At 37.2% G+C, this 25,170-nt stretch overlaps 1 protein-coding gene across 5 annotated transcripts in view; it reads left to right on the top strand.

Moving 5' to 3' along the window:
• pcdh15b (protocadherin-related 15b) overlaps nucleotides 1–25,170 on the top strand; it is a 202,743-nt gene that overhangs the window by 27,478 nt on the left and 150,095 nt on the right. Inside the window, exon 1 of one of the 5 annotated variants that reach the window (XM_064319947.1) lies at nucleotides 21,622–21,902. The exons of 2 other annotated variants lie outside the window; for them this stretch is intronic. The gene's annotated coding sequence lies outside the window, so the exon portion shown is untranslated. Of the gene's footprint in view, nucleotides 1–21,621; nucleotides 21,903–25,170 lie in introns of those variants that run through there. 2 more of the 5 variants (XM_064319957.1, XM_064319961.1) reach the window with 2 other exon arrangements.

Raw genomic sequence — 25,170 nt, 5'->3', positions numbered from 1 at the left:
CCAGATCCTTGCCCATTATATGATTCACTTCATTATAGGTTATTTCTGTCTTTTGGTATCTACCATTGTGTTACTTCTAGGGTGTCTGCATTGTCTGATGAAATTTGTGTGGTGGTTTTATAACCCATAAAAATATACCGTCGATCCAAGGACTTCTGTAACTGTTCAGTCACATCATCCAGTATTAATAACCTTAAGTAATTACCCTTCCATTTTACATATGTTTTTTCCCATTTTTTTTTAAACTTTTCTAATACCATGATTAGTAGCATTCAGATACTGACTGATGGAGGCATTCCCCACAGGTACAAACTGCGCTCTATGCTCTAGCTTACATTCAGGCTATGCCATTACCTGAGTGTGGATGGCAGTGAAACACAGATAGCCTTCTTTTGCCTGGGTGAAAGCCAAGTCAGCTGAGGTTCCTAGGGGTAACTGCTGAATCATCACCCCACAGCTACTATGTACTTAGCGGCTATAATTATATATAATAGTGTTTCATTGTAACTCTGAAAAATAAGTGTATATTATCATAATATGATATGATAATATTATTTGAGTCAACATTGTTCAGTGAGATTAATATTCCGATTAATATTCTGAATATTCCGAAGCAATGCTAATTCTTACATTTATAACACATTGCGCAGGTATTATCCTTATTTTCTGAGTGAAAATGTTATGTTCATGCAAAAACCTTCTTAAACCTTGTTTAAAGCAATTTAAAAAAACTTGTCTTTAATATCCAGATGACCCAGCCAAATTATCTTTCTATGAAGCACTTGGCAGATCAATGACATTTATTATGGTTACAGCTGCCAGAATCTTTGACAGGTAATTAAAAATAAGGCAAACGTGGGGTTTCGGGTTCAAATACCCTATAATTCTTCATTATCTTGTCTAAGCAGACATTTAGCCTGAAACATAAGAGAGTTTTAGCCAAGAGCTGCCAGCTGGTTTTATGTTAATTTAAAAAGGTACTAAAGTATATATCTTTCAGTAACACTATGATAATGTGACCTTTCAAAGAATCTCTGAAGACAGCAATTGAACTCTTATATCTACATTAACTACTTACAACATAAACAAAAATACCACAGCAAATGGCTTATTTTTAAAGTGCTGAAGGAGGTTAGTGAAATTAAAATTGATATATGACAAGTTTGCATATCCTTCCACAAATATAATTTTTAACATAACTTATGTTTATAGTGGAATACGGTAAGCAGTATTTCAGTACCGCTCTTGATAATTTAAATAGTACAAATGGGACCAGTAGCTGTTAAGTTCATATCAGCAGTGAGGAACAGCATGTGTATTACTGCAGCCAAGAAGAATTTGATCTTTATGTGCATTTTATGTTTGTTTTTTTTTTCAGTTTTGAGTGCATTATTCCACACCTATCCCTGCATGCATTGGGCAAGAGGCAGTAATACAACCTTGACTGATCGCCAATCAATCGCAGGTCCCACCCACCATTCACCCACACATTCATACCCCAAGTGCAATTTAGCCTAACCTGCTTTGCCTTTGGCCTGTGCGAGGAAGCCAGAGTACCCAGAGGAAAGGCACACAGACGCAGGGAGCACAGTCGCACTCCGCACGGAAAGGCCCCGGCCGGGATTTAGACTCTGTGTCTTCTCGCTGTGTGGCGACAGTCCTATTCACATCACCACCTCACATAAGTTCCATATGAAAGACCCCTTTGTTTTCTTTGTACCAACCATCAGAGCTAATTATCATTTCACTCCCACTGCGAATCTTTTAGCTGGAACTCTATGATAGGATTCATGCATGCTGAAATCACTTCCTGTATTGAGATGTATTGTGTTCTTTATTCCTGACCTACATGCATGAACAGTCTACCCTGCAGTCTGTAATGGCACTCCCCACCAGGATAATGACATGCGAGATTGCATTTTAGTATTATTTCTTGACTGAATTATACTGATATAGTTGGGGCATTAGATTTCATATATGAACCATTGACTATTTTGGGTTTTCCCATATGACATATACTGCACAATATATTAATAACTACGATAACACATTTAATGTGTAAAAAAATATATGTATTTCTTGCTTAAATACTTCTTATGAAGTACTTGAGTGACAGGAGTCTGATAATACATAATTTTCTGAAAAAACTAATGCAAATTATATTTCCCTGCATTTGCAACATGTATTTTTTGAATTTTCCTTTTTTAATTTATTAGTTTGCTACATAGATTCTTAATCTGTCCCTCATGAGCATGCATGATAAGATTTAAATGAGACCGTGTCATGTTCCATTTAGCATTGGATCTGTGTGATTCTGACAGAAAAAGGTTTGTTGCATCCTTTTGTGCAGCTTATTTTTACATTATGTTTCATACTATCCCAACGAAAAATATAACATGGAAGAGGACCAATCACTGTCTGGAATATTGTATTATATTAATAATATCTGGAGTAACTGTAATAATAATGAAGTGCAGCGCATGCAATAATGTGTATTATATGACTTGCTGTGATCATCAGTATGATTATTAGCTATATCATTAATCATTTTTGTTTATTGACGATTTGACATCCCAGAACGTGTGCAAATCATCTCTTGTGTGACAGTATTTGGGTAACTAACTGTATGGCTACAGTACATTATTGGATAATTGATGCATTGATTGTTTCCTATAAAGGTGTTTATTTTGAAACCAATATATTTGTAATCTGTTTTACGCTGTTTAATTCTCATTCTTCCATTATATTTCTGCTCTGAAAAATGAATAAACAATGAATTCAGTAGCAATTGTCGGCCGAACAACCCCAAATAGGTCTGTTGCTGTGATTGCATTATTCATTAAACAGTAGTTAAGCTCTGGAGAAGATTTTCTGTTTTAATTCTAGTCAAGGCCACAGAACTCCCTTGGTGGCCTTATGTATTTGTTTAATAGATAATTAATTTGTTTAATGAATGCCACATCCTGAATTTATTTTGGGTATACTGTAAACATTAACATCTTGATTCATTGTCAGCAAGGTTCTCCACATGTCACTAATCAGAAACAATTTACTGATTATCATCTAAAAAGTAATTCTGCATCACACTTTACCATCAAGAAGATTAACACTGAGTCAACAGTTTTCTACATTATGTTCACTCAAATTGTCCACACATTAAGTTTGGTGTCTTGTCACTCAGTTCAAAATTGTCATTTCAGCCTTAAACTGTTAATTTAAGTTATTGTTATGTTATGATTATGTTTATTTCAATGTATTTTTAGTAATAAGAAAAATACACAATTTTATTAATTTAATTATTTATGAGGAAGAAACATAGATTTTCCCTAAAATAGAAAATATGAGAAAAAGGATGAAAGTCAAATGCAAGTAATTTTAGTTTTTTTTATTCATGTCTCATACTGGGTGTTGTAAAGATATGGCGTGTGACCAAAAGGAGACCAGTGAACTAAACGTTCTATGTATGTGATGTATATGCAGGGGCTAGTGTATTCTAAAACAATCTTTTGCTCAAAACTATGGGAAAGTACAGTACAGAGAACAACAACTTGACAGATACTAACCATGCAAAAAATCTGAGTTAATGGTGAAGATGTGTTTTTCTGTTCCCAAGTGATATTGTGGGTTTTTATTCAATTCTGAACAGGGTAATATTACTTTGCAAAGGACTGAAAGTAATGCATCTTCCCACTGACCTTAGCCATCATGCATGCATTAGTATTCACAGTGCTAGTTAGACTGGGCTTTTTGAGCTTTTATTGGGGTTATTTAAAGAAAATGTCGCTTGAGAGCAATGTTTTAGTATGAATAGCTAACAAGTATTTGATGAGAAAATAAATCAAAGTAACGGAACAATAAAGCTTGTTAAAATTGTCAGGGAGACAGAAAGCAAACCTTTCAGTCAGTAACTATGGAGTTCAAGACTTGTTTTTCTTCTTTGATATTTCTGTACTCTACAAAAGAAGTCTGGCTTTTCTGTACAACTGCAAATGCCATTTAGTCACGCACATACGTTTTATCTCTGCGATTTGGGGCCGTCGCACACTGTGACCCTGCTGGGAAGGACACAGTAGATGCACGCAGAGAGGCAACAAACCCAGTTTGGACCGATGTTTATTTATGAAATGAAAAGATATCACGTGCAGAGGCAAGTAGAAAAATAAAAGCTTCACCATTTGTCTTTTGCAAAAAAAAAAAAAAATTTAAAACAACAAAGTACAAAGTAAACCAAAACCAAACGAATGCAGCTTGAGGGGTCTTGGCTTTCTATATTTTGGCTCCCCTGCTCTCTTGCGGGTGCAAGCCTGAATCTCAGACACAATCTGAGTTGCTGGCTTAAGTGCTTCAAGGTATTAGATGAGTGAGACAGTTAATAGCAATAATTAATATTTTTATTCTTTCTTTGATTTGTTACTTTTTAGTCTTTTTCTTTTAAGTCTTTTTTTATTATTATTATTATTATTATTATTATTATTGTTGTTGTTGTTATTATTATTCCTATTATCATTAGTAGTATTATTAGCAGTAGCAGTAGTAGTAGTAGTAGCACAATTATTATTTTTGCACTGTATATTTTTCACTTTCAGTCCACTTGCTGTCAATAAACACTTTCATTCACCAGACGTTTGGAGTTGCTGTACCTCTCTACCACTTCTCTGTGCGTCCCTTTACCTTACAACAAGAAGCACACTCATAAAACCTTGATTAGGTAATATAACCTTGGTGCATGTGCTCACTGTTCCCTCTCCTAAACTGAGAGAGCCCTGTCACATGCATCTATTGCAAAGCTATTTTTCCATCCTTAGAATCAACCCCACCTCTGTCATTTAAGTTCATGTATAGTACATGCTAACAAAACGCCATTCTACTTACGATCCAGTATTGATGTTTTACATGGTCTGTGACCAATGTAGTGTAAACCGCTTCTTTGTGCCTCTATTCTTATGTACTGCTTACGGAGAGATTTGGCAAATATTCAAAAGCGTGAGAGTAAAATCGCAAAAATGTGTGCATTCCAGGGAAAGAGGGGCATGAAATTGCTTTCACACCAGATTGTGCATCACACTAGATTGCACCATTTAGAACAGGGCGCACAATTCCAGTCCTGGAGGACTTGTCTGCGTGCTGGTTTTTGTTCCAACCAATTACCTTAGTTCTAGTTTTCTGACAGCTCCATAAACTACACTGGTTCACTCCTGTACTTGTGTAGTAAAATCTTTAGGGTGCACATGCAGTCCGCGGCTGTAGCTTGTGCTTATTCGAATGTCAGATCAAGATATAATTGCGCTAATTAAATAATTAAGAGCAGAAGTTACTGCAGAATCCTTAAATGGATCAGCCCTTGTTGTGCACGCCTGCTTTAGAACATTGGGAAATATTTATTTGCTCTGCAGCAGTTGTAATGGTTTTCTTTTCTTTCACTTTTGATCTCTCCTGCTGTGTCAACTTCTTGTGTCTGCTGTTGTAAAATAGTGGTTTTAAGAGTTTATTAAAGGGAAAGATCTTTCCACTTTTGTTTGTTTTGCGGGTTGGATAGGTGAAGACAGCACCCTACATTCATGGTGTTCACTGATCTCCAGTGGCATGTACTTGTACAACACAATTGCAGTACCCCCTTCTGTCTGACTGTCTAGTATCCAATATGGGCTAGAGAAATCAAGGGATCAGAAGTATTCGAGGTGCGACATGCACAGTAAAAACTGTGTCCACATACGTTCATTAAGACTGTGCCTGTATATCTGTTACAGAAGCAAATCGTGTCAGTTCAGGGTGCACTTAAGTGTGCCTATACCAACACAAGGCAAAGAATAGGGTGACTGTGCACGTGAATATGTACACACACCGTTTGTCTCCCTTGGTTGTGGGAGCAATGGACTTGTCTATGACTGGAGTAGTAAGATTAACTTATTAAGGTCCTGTGTATCTTGAAGTGAAAGGGGTGGCCTCTGTAATTGACAGACTGCATAGCCTAATGCATCAGGTGAATCAGCAGCTCATGTCAAACTGTTTGTATGAATGAGAGCCAAGTCTGAATGAGAGGTATAGAGTACAGGATGTCACAGGGGCAATATTTACAATATTAACATACTCCAGTCTAGAAATACTACCTATAAACACTTACCTTTCAAATTTGATGCTCAAACCTTTCAATGGATTTTTAAAGGTTAATTCCTACATCCATTCCTATAACACAAGCCATTCTGATAACCTTCATCTCCCCCTCTGCCATACTACACACAGTCGGATTTCAGTCCGTCATAGAAATTCCTCGCTTCTACCTGGAATTCCTACCTCCATATTGCCGAAACATCATCATTCCTTAGTACCTTCAAGCACAGACTGAGGGCCAACCTGATTAATCAAACCACTCAAGAGCATCCTCCATTGTAATTTAACCTAATCACACACACACACACACACACACACACATGCACACATACACACAAACTCACATACTCATTTAGCTTTTTTGTTTTGTTTTTATGTCTCCGTTGTGTACATCATATAAATGTATTTTTCGGTGAGGTATTTTTATAAGCCCATTTGGGTTTCATAACCTCTCCGGCAGGTCTTTTTGTTTTGTATTGTCTTTATTGTTATTTTTTTAGGGTGCAAATAAATACATACAAATAGAAATGTGGTTTATTTCACATTCACCTGAGAAAGTGCTCAAGTCAAGTGGGGTGGAAGTTGACAGGCTTGGGAGCACAGAGGGAAGAGGAGAGGACAGTTTCCTCTCTTCTGAGTACATACAGGACATGCCATGGTCTCTAATTGAATTTTCAATGCCACATATTAGACTCTCTAAAATGTATCTTAGATGTGAAGGTGTTTTTAAAAAAAAAAATCATAGTTACTTCTGGTGTATATGATTGAATAAAACTATGGAAATGGAAGAACCTACTGTACGAAGGTCAGTCTTTGTAGTGTTTTTTCTAAGATGAAATACTACCCAATTTTGTTCAGGGATTACACAAAATTCCTGAATGTGCAATTGACAGCCATGGATTTAGGGAGAGATAATCATAATTGCCTACGATGTGTATATCATGGCATAAATTCCCATTTAAAATATGTATTCTTGCATTGTGTAAAATACTGTAAGTGCAAAGACAGCAGAAGTACAAAGTAGAATAGAGCTCTACAGTTTGAGCATAGCATAGTTAACTCTGACTACATGGCTTTTTTGGCTAGCATGTCTAATAAAGTCATGCTGGGTCCCACTGTAGCTAACTAACAACAGACCAGTGCAGCGCATTGAACACTAGGCCATGTTCAACATGATGAGATCAATGGGGAACAAGAGAGGAGAGCCTGTCCCTGCCGATGCCTTTGAGCGCCTTTCCGGGGATAGCAGTTTCAGCCGCCTCCTCTTTAACCACGCGGTGGTTAAAATATCGCCAGCACGGGAATCTACGATCAGGCCGCTTTCACGTAAATCAAGCTGTGTCTGTATGAAATTACATGGATGTCACATCAGCATGAGCCAATCTGCTCGGAGAGATAGATTCTGGAGAAACTGCACCCAGTAGCCAACTCCCAGACCGCATGTGGCTCTACGGAGACAACAAAACAAAACATTTCTCACGCCAAATAAATTCAGAGCCTGACTGTTTTCAAGGTGCTGTTATTTTTAAAACAGGATATGTAAGCTAAGTATTTCCTTACTTCAACAATGAAAAAGGTTGTTACAGTAGATCTTGTCAAACATTTTAGGCCAATAAAAGAAAAAAAAACAATTTGGGCCAATAAGTAAAGAGTATAGTGTAAAATAATGAAATTGTATGGTGCATTCTCAGGGTCGAATTCTATGGCTGCAGCAGGAACCTAACCCTTGCTAAGGTGAAGGAAGCAAGAAAACAATGGGAGTCAGTCTGCTTTCCCTGTGCTGCTTTTGAGTGGGAAACCGTGTGGTGTCTTGCCAGTTCACCTGTAATTGGCTCCATTATAGAGAGCCCTCCCAGCAAGCTTGTTGTTTACGAAGAGCAAGGGGGTGCGAGCCATTTACAGTAATCAGTTCCCGTCTGCAATTTTCCATGTAATCTTTGTGCAGTAGCGAGCTTTAAAAACTTTTAGCGCATTTATAGCTTTTTCTAGTGATTCACTGTGGCATCGCTAGCATGTGCATCATGTCCTCATTGCAAGCTTTGTGTGCTGAAAACTTGAAATTTCTTGTTTCTTTTTTTTTAAGAGTTTAGTAATAAAGAAAGTACACTTCTAATGACCTCTCCAGAGATGTGATCCAACTGTGAGATGTGCAGGATTTCAGAATGACTGCCACTGCTGCACAGCCACAGAGAGGGCACTGCAGTGGACAAACTATTAATTAAAGAAGACAAATGGGGTTCCTGGAATGTTTTGCAAGCTGGATGAATTTAATTGAGACATGCTTGACCAAGTATCATCCGTCTCTGGTCCGGTGCACAGCTGTTTAATATGTATGACAACAAAGGTTTAATTATTTTACCACTATCTGCACAACATTTCCCCTACCCCGCACACACACACGCTCGCACCACCTCGCACACACTTTCCCACCGATATAACTTCTTCAGAGTTCAGAGTAAATTGCTTGGCATTAGGCAGGAAGAAGACCTTCTTGGTACAGTTGTGAGGAGCTGCCTTGATGTGTCATTGTATCTTAAATGGCAAAGGAAGAGTTGCGAGTTTTAATGAGTATTTTTGACATTTTAATTCTGCTAGCAGTCATATTAAAAAACTGCAGACCTTTTGATGACATAACCATTGCATTTGTCACTCAAGACTGATTAATGGCATGGAACTTTGTTCGTTTTTGATTTATAAAAAAATGCTTTTCCAGTAAGGTCTACATTACATGACTTTATAGTATAGTAAGCTAACATAATTTTATGCCGTGTACTGTATGTGTTAAATTTCATGTGATATATTGAAATAAAAATATTTAATTTAAAGTTTTATAAATTCAAAAAATTGTTTTCTTTTGTGTTTCTTTTTGTAAACAGTGATTCTGTCATAGATTTAACAGACTGCTTGAACAGTGCTATTTATCCCTCTGGTAAACATGAACTGAAAATAAATTTTCCCCAAAAGAGATTAAACGTGTTGTGAAAACAGGAAGGATAATTCACGCCTCACACATAATGGTGCTGTTTGACATTTTAAAACAGATTTTCTGTGTGTTCAGCCAGCGATGACGTCGCTTGCCCCGGGGCCCCTCGGTGCCATGAGAGGACGTGCAATTAGCACCACCATGAAGGGCCAAAAAGCTGTCTTTCACTTCTCTTGACTTGTCACACTCGACAGAGCTGCTGGTGCTTTTCTCCGAGCTCAGAAATGACACCCTCTGTCAGAGGGGAAGTGCACGCTTCCTTTATTCAAAAACGTAAAGGAAACGTGCAATTTTATTTCCAAAAATGGCATGTGGAAAATTTTGAAAGGGGGGGGGGGGTCCCGAGTGGGAGCGCGCTCACGCTGGGACGGGAGGTCAAGGGCACTTCGTTGTGATTCCCCCATCAGCCCCGTTACTCTGATTATACACTCCGCCAAACCCACCCCCAGAAAGGATCTCAGGTGCGGCACAGGTCAAGGAATATACATGACCTTCCTTTCGAGGTATAATTCCCTAGAAATTTCTGTGGTCGTGCCTTCATGTCCATCCCGCATATGACTCCATGTGATTGCCCTTTGATATTTTTTTCTTGCATTTTAATTAAAGCTGATTGGGTGATGGATTTATTTTTGCTACTCTGCAATGGCTTTGCCATGCACTTTTTTTTATTTATTGTCTGTGCTCGGAACTGACCTCTTAACAAAATATTTTTCAGTTTTTTTACACCTTGGGCCCGTGTGTATCGTCGTATTGGGGCTAGATTTTGAATGATTCATAGATATGCTAATGTCTCTATCTGGAGAGGAATGTTCAGGAGCTGTGATTCATACTCCAGAGCCTCTCAGGCAGTGGTGCCCTGACAATGGGAGACAGGGTATCACCTGGAGGGCTTGCCTCCACTAAATTTTCCCCAGTACGTCTCTCCGGGGGACTACCAGGGCTTAGAAATGGAGCAAATGGAAGAAACTATGCAACCAAAAATGCTTACAAGCTAAATGGCTGCAGTTCAAATGGGTATCTATGGTGTATTTTGTAAAAGGAGGTCTGCACTTTTTCCACACATATCTACAGTGTACTCCTGAATATAAATTAGGAAAATATGAAATCAATGATTCGATTTGGTGCCCGTTTTGGGCGCTGCATAAGTCCACTGGGAATGTAATTTGAACACAGACCATGACTAAAACGTGTTAGAACCCGTGCAGAAAGATTGCTTTTCCATAATATTGATTATCCAAGGCTTAAGATCTCTGAAAACAACTGTGCACAGGTATAGAAACCATGCTGATATACTTATATGAGGTTTATCAGAAATGAGAGAATCCTGTGATACACATCTGACTGTATTAAAATTGGTGTTTGGTAGCTATATTAGGTGTGTATAATTACTTACTTTTTTCACTTACTATTTTGAATGAATTTTTATGCCTTATTATTACTTTATGAGCCAGTTTGGAATAACTGATTGTATGTGTAGACAGGTCACCATAATTGTAAAATCCACTGTAAATTTGGGACTGGTGCAGACTGGTATGCACACATGCTGCAAGCTGGTACTTGTTCTCACTCTGCAGTCCACCAGCTGAGTCATGCAGCCATTGCACTGGAGGCCCGTATATTTGCAGCAGCAGAACACAGGTTCCTGATGGGCCAGACGAACCCAAAATGTCCAGTGTTAATTCAACTCAGGATTATCCAATAATAAGGGAACATATGTGTTCTGCAAGGGTTGATTTGGCACTGAATATTTTTCTGTGCACCCTGTGCGATACTGTGGCGGAATATGCGTCACCCCAGACAACTCCCAGCAACAGCTGCCATTGGCACGATCTGGACCGCGTTGAGAGCCAGTGTTTTTGCTGGATAACACTATCCAAAGCCCTGTTCGCTCGTACCTGTGAACTATGACAAAAATTTGTTTAATTAAATTAGGCAGTCCTGCTGTGAATTACATTCAGAAGAAAATGAGGAAGAAAGGGGGAGCGGAGGAATCAATAGGCTTCCCAGCACTCTGATTTCAAAGCCTAAGTTCTACAGACCAAAATAACAAGCAGGTAAAATGTGCCTTTTGCTGATATGGACAGAGTCACACGTTGCTAAAGCGTGATGTTGGAGTCCCATAACGCTTTTGCCCTAACCTACTGGCTTGCTTGCTGGCTGAGCGGCTCGATTTTATTTTCATCACCATTGCGTTGCCAAAACTTTAGTAAAACCTGCGAGGAATTGGTCAATCTCCTTCCTATCTGCTTGGGAATGGGAGAGAAAAAAAAACCTTGCAGGTCTCCCTCAGGCTCCAGTGGTGGCAGTTGGCAGTGAAACAATGCAGAGTGCTCTGTGTAAAGTGGAGTGTTGCACACAGATGTAGCAGTAAAAATGATTTCTGAAGACTCTTTGTTTATTCGTATCTGGCAGCACACTCAACCAGCACGCTCACTGCCAGCGCAGTGCTGTTTGTATCTGGAAATATTACTTACAAAACTGATATACACTTTCAGTTATTTTGGAATGCCAGCCATTTCTACCACTTTTACCTAATCCTGAACCAAATCATGAAAACTATGATTAAAGCTTTTAGCTTTATCTGCTGTACTGTGGATCAAGTACAATAGAACTTGCATATAACCTAAAAAAAAACTCCTACATTTTGCATTTGGGACGTGAAAAACATTTATGGTGGTTTCATGTTATGCATACTGTATGAAAAGGAGCTTGGACTTTATGGGTTTTACATCATGCATGATATCGACCCATCAATTACTAATTGAAAATTGCCATTGTTAAACGATATTTGCAGAATGAAGTTAGCAGCAAGCATGTTAGTAGAAAGTGTTTTTCTAGAATGATGAGTGGCTGAGGGTATAAGCGATTAACTAGGCATGGAAAAGTGTAATAAGAGTAGGCACGTGTGTATCAGTAGTGTCACATTGAAGTGACCCCATTACAGATCATAAGAATTCATATTAATTTAGATTGTATTCAGATAAAAGGACTAATTAAGTTCTTGAAGTGTCATTGATTACAGCTGTGGTAGGTGAGATATAAAACTGAAACATAAAGAAATCAGTGTATTACCAAATATAGTATGGCTGTGAGCCTTTGACGTATTTATACATCCCTCCTTTTATGTCCAAATACTTGTCTTTTGTATATCAGTCCCTGAATTCAGCAAAATATGGATAGTACAGGTTCAGGACCAAACCCTGCTCTGATGTGAATTGGCAACATTTTTTGCAGCTGCATTGTTTTTCAATAAATTCCAGTAACAGACACATACCTGGTAAGGTCCTCCTTCTCAAGCCAGAAAAAAATAAAAATGTGGCTGGTTTCAGAAAGTAATCTACACTTCTGATAATCCAAATTCAGCATACTGTAGATGGCTGGACAGGTACTGGCAGTTTACCAAAAATGCATCCACCAATTTAAAGTTACTTAATAGATTGTTGGGCCACCCTGTTTTGCCGGTATGTTATATATGCACCACGACACATGCAGTGGAATATGCTCCCATCTGGAACATACAGTAATTCCTCTGTCTCATGAGAAAAGTAAAATCATGCTTAGTTGCTTACTTGGGTTTATATGAGGCGACTGAAATGGCCATGACATGGATGCCATGTTCTGCATCTCAAACTACTGGCTGACTATTCTGCTCTGTGGACGGTGTCATCATTACCTTGAAAGGCACCCTTCTGTCAGAATGAAATGTTCTGACGTGGAGAGATGATCTGCCAAATGCATTAGAGAACAGTTGGCCATCTTGACAATGACATTTTCTGTTCATTACCTGTATGTGGTTCAAAAGGAACCGTAAATCAGAAAAATAGATTACTCAATAGAATAATAATAGAATAATACTCATCCCATCATGTTGGGAACATTCAAAAACTATCAAATATTCTAATAATAAGAAACTCATTATTTCTGTTGAGAAACCAGCACATGCTAATTATTTTCTGAAATGAGTATCTGGACCCGCTGAAGTTTGACTGAGGTGCGACAGACCACTGCCGATTTCTCTATGGCAACATCCTCTTCATGTCTCTGGCCTGTATAAAAGAGAAAAAAAAATTCCATTAAGTAGGTAATTCACAAAATACCAAAACTTCCAGAGTGCATTAACTTCACTAAAGGTTCTGAACATTAATTCTAAATTTAACCTCAGTGGGTAAAATGTGATTTCAGGGCATTGCAATGAGGTTCCACAAGGACTCCTAGTTTTGCTCAGCAGAAAGTTAACAATTCTGAACATTATTCAGGCGTCAGATTTCCATTGGCTTGGGGACCAGGGAGTATCTATCTGAAACAGTGCTTTTTTATGATCTTTACTTTATCAATCACACATTATTAACAAAGACATTCAATCTGAAATTTGGTGTCATTTATGCCTAACATTATTGATAAAGGCTCATGAGACCCCTAACTGTATGCAGTACATTCTATCCAAAATGCATAATAATAATAAACTATTACTTCATTTGAAGTGAAAGTTGAGGGCAATGGTTAACTGAGGCAAAATTATGCTGAATCAAGGCCTGTTTTTTTTCCTATCATAGTTTGTTTTTCATTCGTTGATTTTGACCTGGTTTTGTGGCGTTCAGGCCTGGTCTTTCCCAATGTTTTTAATTGTTGTGACAGTGTCTCTGTACAATTGTATCATGTGCTGATGAGAGGCATAGACAGCCTTTTATGTGGACTAGAGTTTAGTTTAACATAGTTCTTTCTCAGGTCTGTATGTTTATTGGTCTCTGTAAGTGTATTGTGCTTTTTTTCTTCTAGGTCAAATATGTTACCTTAGTCTCCAGCACCATGGACAGTTACTTTACACTTTGTTGGGAACATTTAATTAAGAAACTCGGCTATTGATTGGAAATATACATTTTCTTTTCATGATATTTCATTCTCAGTAATGTTTTAGTATGTGCCAGTTCAATATTAGTTATTCATATATTAAGGTAATATATGTTTTCTCATAATGTTCAACAGTAGATAAAATATATAATGAAATAAATAATTCAGATCTGTAATTACTGAACTTGATATATTCACACATTGAGACATAAACAATTAAAACTATTAAGGACTGTGTTACACACTGTAGGCTAATTTATTCCCGGGTGTAAGTTGCTTAATATTTCCATATTTTAATTGCCATTGGTTATGTCAATTAGCAAAATGGTTTGAACCCAGTAGGGTGCTGTTGTATGCCTTTGAAATGGCCCATGAATGTCTCTGGATTACAATATTACTGATAGTCATAATGATTGGAAAATGATGTTGCAAGAAAATGTGACTCTGCAATGTCCATTAATTTGAATAAGCTGCATTACAGCAGAATAGTTCCTTTCCTAATCACCTTCTAATCAAGTCTTTCACTCACAGCCGAGGAGGGGACAGCCCTGTAGCACTTCCTTTTTGTAATTTTAAAATAATCACACTTTTATAAGTAAATAACCTTGCAGACCCATTTACGCAATTCCAAGTAGAATTTTTTTGTTGTTGTCTTTTTTAAATGATATATATATCATGGTTGACATGCAGCTGTGCAAACGTTGGGCATTTGCATAATATGCTCAGATACTGTACGTCACAGCTGGGTGTCTTAGCATCTGCTGCACCCTCTACATGATGTATCTGCTTTCTCAGCTACATTATGCAGTTAACCAAACCAGGACTCCAAACTCAGTTTATTATTCTCTCTGTCTCTATGTAAATGGTGTAAATTCTACAGTTCACTTATTTATTATAATAGATCCAATATGCTTGTGCTTAATATGTGCCGTTTGTTTCATCAAACTGAATTCCATATGTATTGTTTCTGACAAATGAGAACTCAACACAAACACAGTCTCTGAACAACTGACCAGATCCCTTGTGGAAATAAAAAACCTCATGTGTCTTTTCCCCATAATTTGACAAAAACAAAGATGGATGGATATATATTGTTTTACTTTGAATAATGAAAGATGGTAAAGAAAATTCCCTTTGTGATTATGCTTCGAAAAAAAAAAAAAACAGTGTGTTTCGTGCTTCTGTGCAAAACATCCATAAATCAAATTAACTGTATCTTGTTGTTTTGGTATATTTACTTCTGAACTTGTATTGTCAAATATGTTGACTGACATGATGATTTAAAAAAAAAAACATGCATATGACAGGTTATGCATAATGCATTTGTGTATAATGTGGATTTGTTGAGAAGTATTTCACTTTTCTGCTGGATACGTTTATTTAATTTGTGAAAATGTAATGTGTTGAGGCAATAAAGTATTTCATTTTACTCTGTATGTTTTCATATAAAGAACTGCAAAATGTGGTTTGTTAAAAACTGGTGCAAATGGCCCACACATGTACTTCATTATAATTCTCGCTTTCCAAACAATGCATTCATAAGTGCTGCCCCAACTTCCAGAGCAAAGCAATGTGAGAAGTTATTGAGGGCTGTATAATTTAAATAACCACTAGAAAAGACCACATCTACCGGCTGTCTTTTCTTCCAGTCTGTCAAATCTTTATTGCTTGTCTGTGTTCTCTGTTCTATTACACTGTCTCTTGGGGTACAGGGGGTATGCTTGCAGAAAAGGGAAATGGTAGAGCTAATACTCATGGGAAATTGCCATTGAAATAAATAGGGAATTCAAATAGGTTTTTCACATATATTTATTACATTTCTTTTTGGCTTATAGTAATCTGATGCTGAAATGCTGTGCATTCCCACGTGCCTGCATGCATGTATGCGTGCTAGTGTCTGTGGTGCATGCATGTGCATGCACATCCTCTTGAAAATCTATTCCTGGATTCGATCAAAGCCGTGAAACTCCCATGAAAACATTCTCCCAGACTAAAATTCAAACTCAGTTAAAAATCAGTTATACATTTGTTCTGGATGCAACAAAAAGACTCGCGATTCGAAGGCAAAAGTTAATTTTGGTAAACGCTGAATTCAGCAAGCTATGTTTGTAGCAAAGGGGTCCATTTAATTATACATCACTGATAAGGACAATGTTAATTGAATCCAGACCTGTGTGTGATATTGATAGGAGAAATGAGTTTGAATAGAAGCTGGGTGGACAGGGTTATGTTCATTAAGACCAAGCTGTGTTCTTGACGCAAATGGTTCTTGTTTCTGAGCACAAAACATTACAATGAGTTCAAGATCAGTTAATGATCAGTTTGATGAAGTGCAGTGGAAAGTTAAAAGGATGGAATGGGAAGGAATAGGCCAAAGCAAACTTGGGATAAAGTGGGCTTTGTTGATCAGTTTATGCCCTAGCCCAAATTCGGACATTTCTTTTCAAACTTTTAGAGATCTAATTTTGTCATTTCTCCTATGATTCTACAAACGCAAATAAACACAAATTATGCTCCAGTGACTAAATCAGGTCAGTAAGCAATAAAAAACAAAGGACCATAATTTAACATAAAACAGATGTGTAGTGTAAATCATTTATTGGGCATAATTAAGCAATTACTGCCAGTTGCTGCAGGAAATGAACATCTGCTGTACAAAACTTATTTATGGTGTTTTGCAAGGTCTGTCAGTAACATCAGTAATAAGGTGAAATGATTTCCTTTTTTTAAAATTATTTGTGTAAGTTTTGTGGAAGCAGAGGAAAAGGACGGGTTCCCACTATTACACAAATACCCCAACTCTGATGCAAAATTCAAACTTTTTTCGTGCATTGTGAATGAAAAAAATACAGGACAGACCTGTAAGTTGTCCTTAAATGATGGACCAGTTAATTTTTTTGAACAAAGTGGAATTGATTAACTTGACCTTTCATAAACTTTCCTAATCACACTTCACTGGCCAATCTTAACTGGCCTTAAACCCTGTTCGTCTCTCTGCAAGAGCCATGAAATCCACATAAATGTGTTATTGACAGAGATTGCCACTGTGACATGGAGCTTGATATTTATCAAAAATAACTCAGCTGACATGGTGTATTTTTATTTCAAATCTACCTGGGATTTAGCATTGAAGGCTGATCTAATGCAAGGTCATTTGGTACATGATTAGATAGAAAAATAAATCAATCTGTTTGCTTTTTTGTTTTATTTGTTTTTGTTTATGTATTTTGGATCATAATTTATTTTGTATTTTTGTAAAGGCAATGCATTTTTCAGCATGTATACCCAGTCATCATGACCTACAGTATATGATTAAATGTTGAATGCAGAGTGTGAGATAATGGTTTTTTTTTGCTAATGCAAATATTTGGTAATGCTTTTGGAGTTGTCTGTGCTGCCAAAGTGGAGATACAGGGCCATGAAAAAGTATTTGCATAAGTAATTGGGTGCAATTGGCCCTGTGTGAACTACTGGAATTGGCTTGCAGTTGGTTGTACACAGGTATTTTTGGCCCAATTATACAATCTCACATTGGTCCCCACCCCCCTATGCCTAACATGAGCAATGATGAGTCAGAAGCCTACATTGGTAAGGGGCTGTCATAGAATAGTCCAACAGTAAGTCACATGCTAATTGCCAAAGAGAAATCCAAGAAAAGGACCAACTTGACAGATTTTCTGGTGCATTGCAGCCCATGTTGTATCATTCATGTTGGTCATTAAGGTTACTGATGGGCACTGATTAAAAATGGCCAATTTGGGTTCCATTACTTTGCAGTTCCTACCCAGATGAGTGATAAATGGGAAATTAATGAATGAACAACTCTTAAGAGACATATCTATTTGCAAGCTTGATTAGAAGGCCAGGAAGGGTAACTACTGTAGGAGTGGAGTGGTGATGGTAACATTTTTTTCATTTCACCTTTATTTAAGTCATTAAGAACAAATTCTTATTTACAATGGTGGCCTAACACTGGGAGCATGCTGCATTCATTCCATGCTGTTCAAAACAATCAGAGGAAAAACCCTGATTTATCATTCGTCAGAAGACACAATCACACAAATTGCAAGGCAAGGCAAACGCAAATTTTAAGGATAGATAACATGAAATGGTATCTGTTCCCCAAAAACTTGCATTGAAAGCGCATTTGTCATAATATAATACATCTAAATATGTATATAAATGAAGAGGTCTATGTCCATGTACATTTACTGAAGATAAGGGTTTGTAAGTTCTTTTACAGTTATTTTCTAGTATTTGTTCATGACACTGCAAATAGTCATGGCCTTCTGCAAGCTGACTAATTTGACTTAATTGAGGAGAGCCATTTTAAAGTAGTGATTACATCAAAGCCATTTGAGCTTAAGATTCAATAACAAATCCAAGGCTTCTCTCTTGCTATGTTCAATGTTTTTCGTATATTTAATCTTGAAATAAGCACACAAAAAAGAGAGAAAAAAAGCATACTTTCATGTATAAACTCCACAATCAATGTGTTTGAAGACCAGCCAGTGCATATGAATGAATCTCTTACACATAACCTGAAGTCATCTTAAAAATGAGTGCAGTAAAACAATTACTTTATAATTCTTATAAAGACCTGTGCTAATATATAGACATATCCTTGATATTTCAGACCAGATAGTCATTACAATTTAGGATATAATATTCCTATTGGAAAGCTTTTGTAGAATTTATTTTGAAGAAAAAATAGCAATGATCCAAAACTCTTGGAGGTTGCTTCTTGAGGTTGTGGTAGCTTCTTCATACAGTATATATTTGCTGGTGTCTCACCTTAGTCTCACCAGTATAAAGATGTCTGAGGGGCTTTTCCTCTGGATTTTCTTTCCTCAAAAGTTCAGTCTGGCACTGCTTGAAGTTTATAAATCATTTAGTAGTGCATATAGGTTCAGCAGTCCCACTGGTTGCCAGATGAAATGATGAGTCGAAATACAGTAATTTATCTACTAATGAGTGGATTAACAACAAAGTCAATGAACCAGCTGACAGAATATTTAGCCGTTATGTGTCTGTTTTAAAGGAAGTAACAGATGGGGCTGTGAGTATGAATTACTTTAATGAATTCTAGCTTTGCAGTTCACCATATGAATGGCTATTTCACACCTTCACTGTGTACAGCTGCCAATCATCAGTGGGGCGTTTGTTTTATATACATTCTATCAGAGAGGTAGGCAGTAATATTTTACACATGCTCATGTAAAAGCAGGAACTTATTGCAGGCCAACCTGTCAGAAAAGGAAAACAAATTTAAGTTATGATATTATGCCAAACAGATTTCTTTTCTGGAGCCGAATATCAGTTAAGCAACCTTATTTTACATTGCCAAGAGGCATTTCTCAAAAATGTTACTGATTTTGAATCGGTTTACAGTATTTTACAGAGGAAGATGAATGTTTTAGTAGTTTTCCTGATACTGTATTGAGCAAACATCTTACTGGGGATCTGACCAGGCAAAGGTTTATTTCAGAAAACCACACTGAACCTGAAATAAACGATACTGCAGTTAAATATTTCTCCCAATCAATGTTTGTGCATAAACCTTATTAAATTTTACCCCTTTTTTGTCAATTTTACCCCATAAAAATGAGACACATATTCCCAAATATACAGACCTATTTACACCAGCAATATTGATACATGTTTAATAAAGCATAGTTTGCCATATATCAATGGTCGTGCAACATTACTGTTGTAACTGCTGTTTCCACTCTTAATGGTCTCATTGGATTATTTGATTATTTGATTTGGTTCTTTGTCTGTTGTGCTCCAGGTAGTATTTCTGTGATAAACAGACTCTCAATCACACTGTTTTTCCACCCATAATTAGCCAGCCAGCTAGCTGGCAAAGTCACTTTGTCTGGTATTGTATATGCAGTTATGAAAATCTGGATATTTGACACTTGTGAATTGTGCCATTGCCTGTACTCACCTGCATGATTATTTTTTGTATTTTCAGTGTGTTTATTCCTTAAGCTTCATAAATCAGCTTGCATATGGTGCATGCAAGATGTAAACAGATACATAGCCACTTCTAATTGTAATAACTGACAAAGCATATGGGTATTATGGGTGAAAATAAACAAATTGTTTGAAAGCAAGTGCAATGTGTGACTGCTCATGGTCTTAGAGTATGCTATCTCTGTGGTGTTTTTGAAGATCAGCAAGCAGCAATATCAGGCTACTTTCCCTAAATGCATTATCTGTTTTATGCTACTCATGTTACTTACCTTTTCATATTTGTTGAAGTCAAAATACAACCACACCGGTTTCATTTAAAACTTTTTTTTTTTTTAAATGTAAGACATTAATACACTTTTTTTCTAGGATAGGAAGAAAAAAATTTCTGACTGTGAATTTTAAAGGGAGAACCTTCTGATCCTAAAATAGGAGCTTTTACCTACCTTTTAAATAGAAAGCTGCTCCTGATCTCTTCCAGCATTGTAATTAGGAGGACTATAGCCCTTACAAGCACTTCACTCACAGGAGCGACCTGTGAGGCAGTCTTAAGTAAAGATTTGTTATAATTGCATTTTTTTTTCTTCTTCTTCTTCTTCTTCTTCTTGCAAAGTTCTTAATTCCACGTTTGTTGGAGTAGACGTAGGCTATAACCCTATAAACTCGTATAAGTTTAATAATTTTCTATTTCCGCATATTGTTTATTGTTGAGAGGTAGTGTTCCAGTACAGTCATCAAATAACCAATGTTAAGTAAAATCCTAAGAAAACTTTGCCAGGAGCCTTATTTGCAACGCAAACCACTCATTAGACATGCATTCAACAAATATGAGTCTTGTCAGAGAAGAGCACTGGAACTGTGTGGGTCGTTAAGGTTCTGTCCCTCAGGTATCACATTTTAACTACAGACAAGTCGTCTTCAAAGTACTTTCCCTAAATGCCAAATGTTCATTGTGTTTGCCTAAACGGAGGTCAGTGTGTAACTTGCAGCAGTAGGCTACAGTACTTTCTACTTAAATCTTCATGGGCGGATTTATTTTTGGAAATGGGTTAAAAACGTGATTTTTCAAATCCAGAATTAAACTAGTGCTACACTGCGTGTTCTGTTTCTGGCTTCAAACAGGAGGCATAATTGTGTTTGATGGCCAATTGCAAGAGTTTCTGAATACAGAGGCTTAACGGGGTTTAATTTAATCCTATTCAGTGAACATATGGACAGATAGCACTCCATGCTGTAATACTGACCAGTAGGATAAAACAGGTCTGTTGGAGCAGCAGGTTTTCCCTTTTACTATCAATTGATGTGGACTAACAAAGGGGGTGATCCCGCTAAATGACATGTTTACCACGGCTATTGCATTATTGGAATTATCATGAATAAAGTTTAAGGTTATAGCTTTGCTACCATCCGAAAGGTTCTGGTTCAAGTAAACGTGCATACACATTTGAATGGCATGTAGGCACGCTTGTGTGTGGATTTGGGAAGGCTTCAGAATACCAAGTATGTGTACATTTCTTACCACATGCAATTCCCAAAGGACCGTCTCGATGCAAAGTAAAATTATAAATAAAATTAGCAAAGATTTACCCAGGCTCCCTCTCACTGCCAAGAGCAATTACATTAGCTCACCGCGTACCACACAATACTAGGGTTTCTTTTATTTTTTTTACCTCGTGGTCTCAGAGAAAGAAGGACAGAGAGGAATGATAAAGGGCGCTTTTATTTGAGTATCTTTCAGTTTTAATTGAGGCGAGATCTGTGTTAGTTAAACGCAGGCCTTTCAGCTGCGTTCTGAAATTGAGCTGCTGAGAGAAAACCAGCTCCTTGTACTGACTTCCCAAGCCACTCTCAAATAAGACGCCGAAGACAGAGGGCAGCAGAGCTCCTGGTGTCCGTAGATTCTATCTAGGTGATGCGTTTCATACTTACAAGCAGTTTGTGTCTGAGACTATCTGGTGAGGATTTACATGGCTTTGGAGCGAACATGGTAAGACTTATTTATTTTGCATGCACGCGAGAAATGTCTCCGTTTATCAACTTGTAGCTTGTATTTCTAGAAACCCGGTGGCTAAAAGTGTTGAATATTTAGATTGAATGGAAAAAAACAAACAAACTGAATTTCATTCATTACGGGATACTGTAGGCTGATGTGCACGCATATGTTGGATAAAATGAGAACATATAACAAAATCGCCTTTGTGGTTATATATTAGAACTCCTAGCCTAATGGTTTTTGTTTGTTTTTTTACGTTGCAGTTGTTATTTAGCCTATCATACAAGCACTTGGTCTAACGAGTCAACGGTAGCCTATTAGGACTAGCGAAGCATCGCTCCAGCCAAATAACATGTAGAGGCTAAATTTTCTGTATTCTTATAAATGCAATACGTTAATGTGCAGTTTTCGTATTGAACGCATATTTCCCGAAACTGTTGTCTTGTCTTAAAGAATGCAACGCACCTCCGCATACTCCAGGAAGGATTATCCATTTAATGGTTTATCCAATTACCTTGAATATACTCAACAATCTGTTGCCTTAGTTGGTAAAGTAATTGGGTGCTTTTTATACCGCAACGTGCACTACGGGAAAGGTTTTGTGTAAAATGCGGTGACGACGTGCTGGTGAAGTTCTATACGTTTCTGAATATATTCCCAATAGTCTTGCCACTGACCTGTCTTCATTAACCGCTTCTACTCTGACTGTTTGGATTCAGCCCAAATGTGGCAAGGAGCTAGCTAACTGCATGTGTTTATTTATGTACTTGGTGTTTACAAACGAAACATGAATTATGTAAGTAATAAATCCGCTAATATAGTTAATTCTTGCAAACATCGGCGTAGTCTTTGCTTTTTATTTCTATCCTGTAAACTTCCCTAGTTATGGTAGTTATACCACTAATGCCTGTTCGGTCTTATTATCACGCCATCGTACAGTAAGCTATAGTCATTTAATGAAAGCAATTCTTAATTTCCCCGTGTTTTCCTACTGAGGCAGTTTTAGCTCACGTTAGATGGTAGCATGGTCATTTCAGATTTTGAAAGCTGCACATTTTGGTTTATTATTTTCCACTTTACATGCAATATGTTTTATTTATACATGCTGTGTATAGTTTTTTTTTTTAATAGTATAGCCCAGTATGAGCTGTATGAGCTATGCAGGTCGTCACATGACGCATGTTAGAGTAGCGTAGTTTAAGATTAATATGCTTAATCTTACCTCAGTTAGTCATTCATCAGTCATTAAAAAAATATATGGCCAACATTAAAATGATCGGTTTGGGTAAGTTTGAAAACGAGTTCTTTACTGCTCTGGAAACATCATTCATTTTGCTTTAAAAGTTAATTGTCATCTTTTGTTAAAGTGGTATTACAACTAAAGCCTGAGTGTAGCCGAGCTCTGTGCGGTTTCCTTACTGATTCCAAATGCTAAAGCTGACTCACTGCAGAACTTTGTAAATGACATTTCATGACCATCACAAACCACCAGAAGTCTGTCAAATTAAACATTAGTCACGTCCGGCCTTAAAACAACCTTGGGAGATTCCAAGTGGACTTAAAAGTTAAAGGTTGTTGACTGTCTATATATAGTTACACACATACAAAAAAGCATGTTTTAGATGTTACACTTTTATTTAAAGTTACAGGCATGGTGAAGTATTCCTCCAGTAACGCTGAAGTGCCTTGCTCGCAACTCGCACGCATTTGCACAATTGAGTGATTTCATTGACATCCTATCCTACTCAATTCAACTGAATTCAATTTTATTTGTCTGGGTATTTACGGGACAATTGATAAGAAAAGACCAGGCCTGAACCCCCCAGAAACCAGCAACTGATATAATTTATTTATTCTATTTTTTTTTTTTTTGCTCACCAGTGGGAAGAACAAAAAATCACAAGTAATAAAAAAAATAGGTCTGGTTGAAAAATCTCTGGAGGAATTCAGTTTAGAAAAAGAGCCCATCCTCCACTGGCCAGCCAGCCCAGTGTCAGTAGTTAAAGCTAAGCTAAATGATAATGGGGAGGTAATGGGTAATCTATAAGAGAAAGGGTCATAGTTGTTGGACCAAATATAGTGCATGGTATTAGACAAGCTGTTTAAACAGGCAAGTCAAGCTGAGAAGTGTTTATTAATAGGCAGTTCAGGGAAGCAAGACTGTACATTTTATCTAGGTGTCCAGGTCGCATCATAATGTAATCTTGAACCAGGAGAGAATTGATGCAGGAGTATTCTGTGAACTCAGGGTGGAGGAAAGAAGTAGCATGCACTAGGCACACCATGACCTTACTGGGGGAAATATCTGGGTGAGTGACTCTGTTTAAAAAAAAAAAAAAGGAAAAAAAAAGATTTTTTTACCTTTGGCAAAGCCTATACCCTAAAAAACCAAATGTTAAAATTGTTACCTGGCTATTGCCTGAAGTCCAGTACAGTTCTCTCTGAAATCTTCTGTCTGAAGTCTTCTGTTGTCTGTTGGTTTCTAGCGATGAAATTCCTTTCATTCCCCTGTAAAAAAAACAAAAAACAAAAAAAGTTAGGTTAACATATGCAGGACTATAAAGACATGCTTTAAATGTTGCCAGTGCAGTCAGGAAAGAAAATGGTGTGTTTTAGGTCTTCTCAAATTCCTACATGAACTTTTGAACCTGAAGGCCTGGACAAAAATAGAAATGTAAGCACTTTTTATATATGTGTGTGTTAAAGTCAAGTTTGTTTACTGGAACAGTGCTGACTCTGGCAAGCCATTAGATGTCATTTTGCATAGTTTTTATATTTACCCATAAAAAATGCCTTGAATGTGTTTCTAAATAATTTCACATTTAGCCTCTATATTTCAGATCATGAACTTAGGCCCTTATAAATCAGTATCACTCAGGCTGACTGCATTGAAAGATGAATTGAAACATAGTTGGTTCATTCAAAATTTCTCACAAAAAGTACTTAAGTTGGAGAGAGAGAGCGAGAGAGAGAGATATAAAGAGAGAGAGAGAGTGTGCCAAGTGCATTGTGTTTGTTAACTCCAATTAGCCTAAATGATATATACTGTACATATCAAGCTTCAGTGTTGACATTACTACCTTTAATAACTCACTTGTGGTTTCTGAAGCATAATTCATTAGATGGAATGTCTTTCTTTTTTTTTCTTATGGATTAGGGTAAACGTCCCTATTAAGCCCACGTACCATATAAGCCCACTTGCAACTTCTGAGTCAAATAAAAAAAAACTACATCATCATTTTTTGCTGTGTGATGTTTTTTC

This window comes from Anguilla rostrata, chromosome 2 (assembly GCF_018555375.3).
Source record: "Anguilla rostrata isolate EN2019 chromosome 2, ASM1855537v3, whole genome shotgun sequence".
NCBI classification, from domain to species: Eukaryota; Metazoa; Chordata; class Actinopteri; order Anguilliformes; family Anguillidae; genus Anguilla; species Anguilla rostrata.
This window is presented reverse-complemented; position numbering and strand designations above follow the sequence as displayed.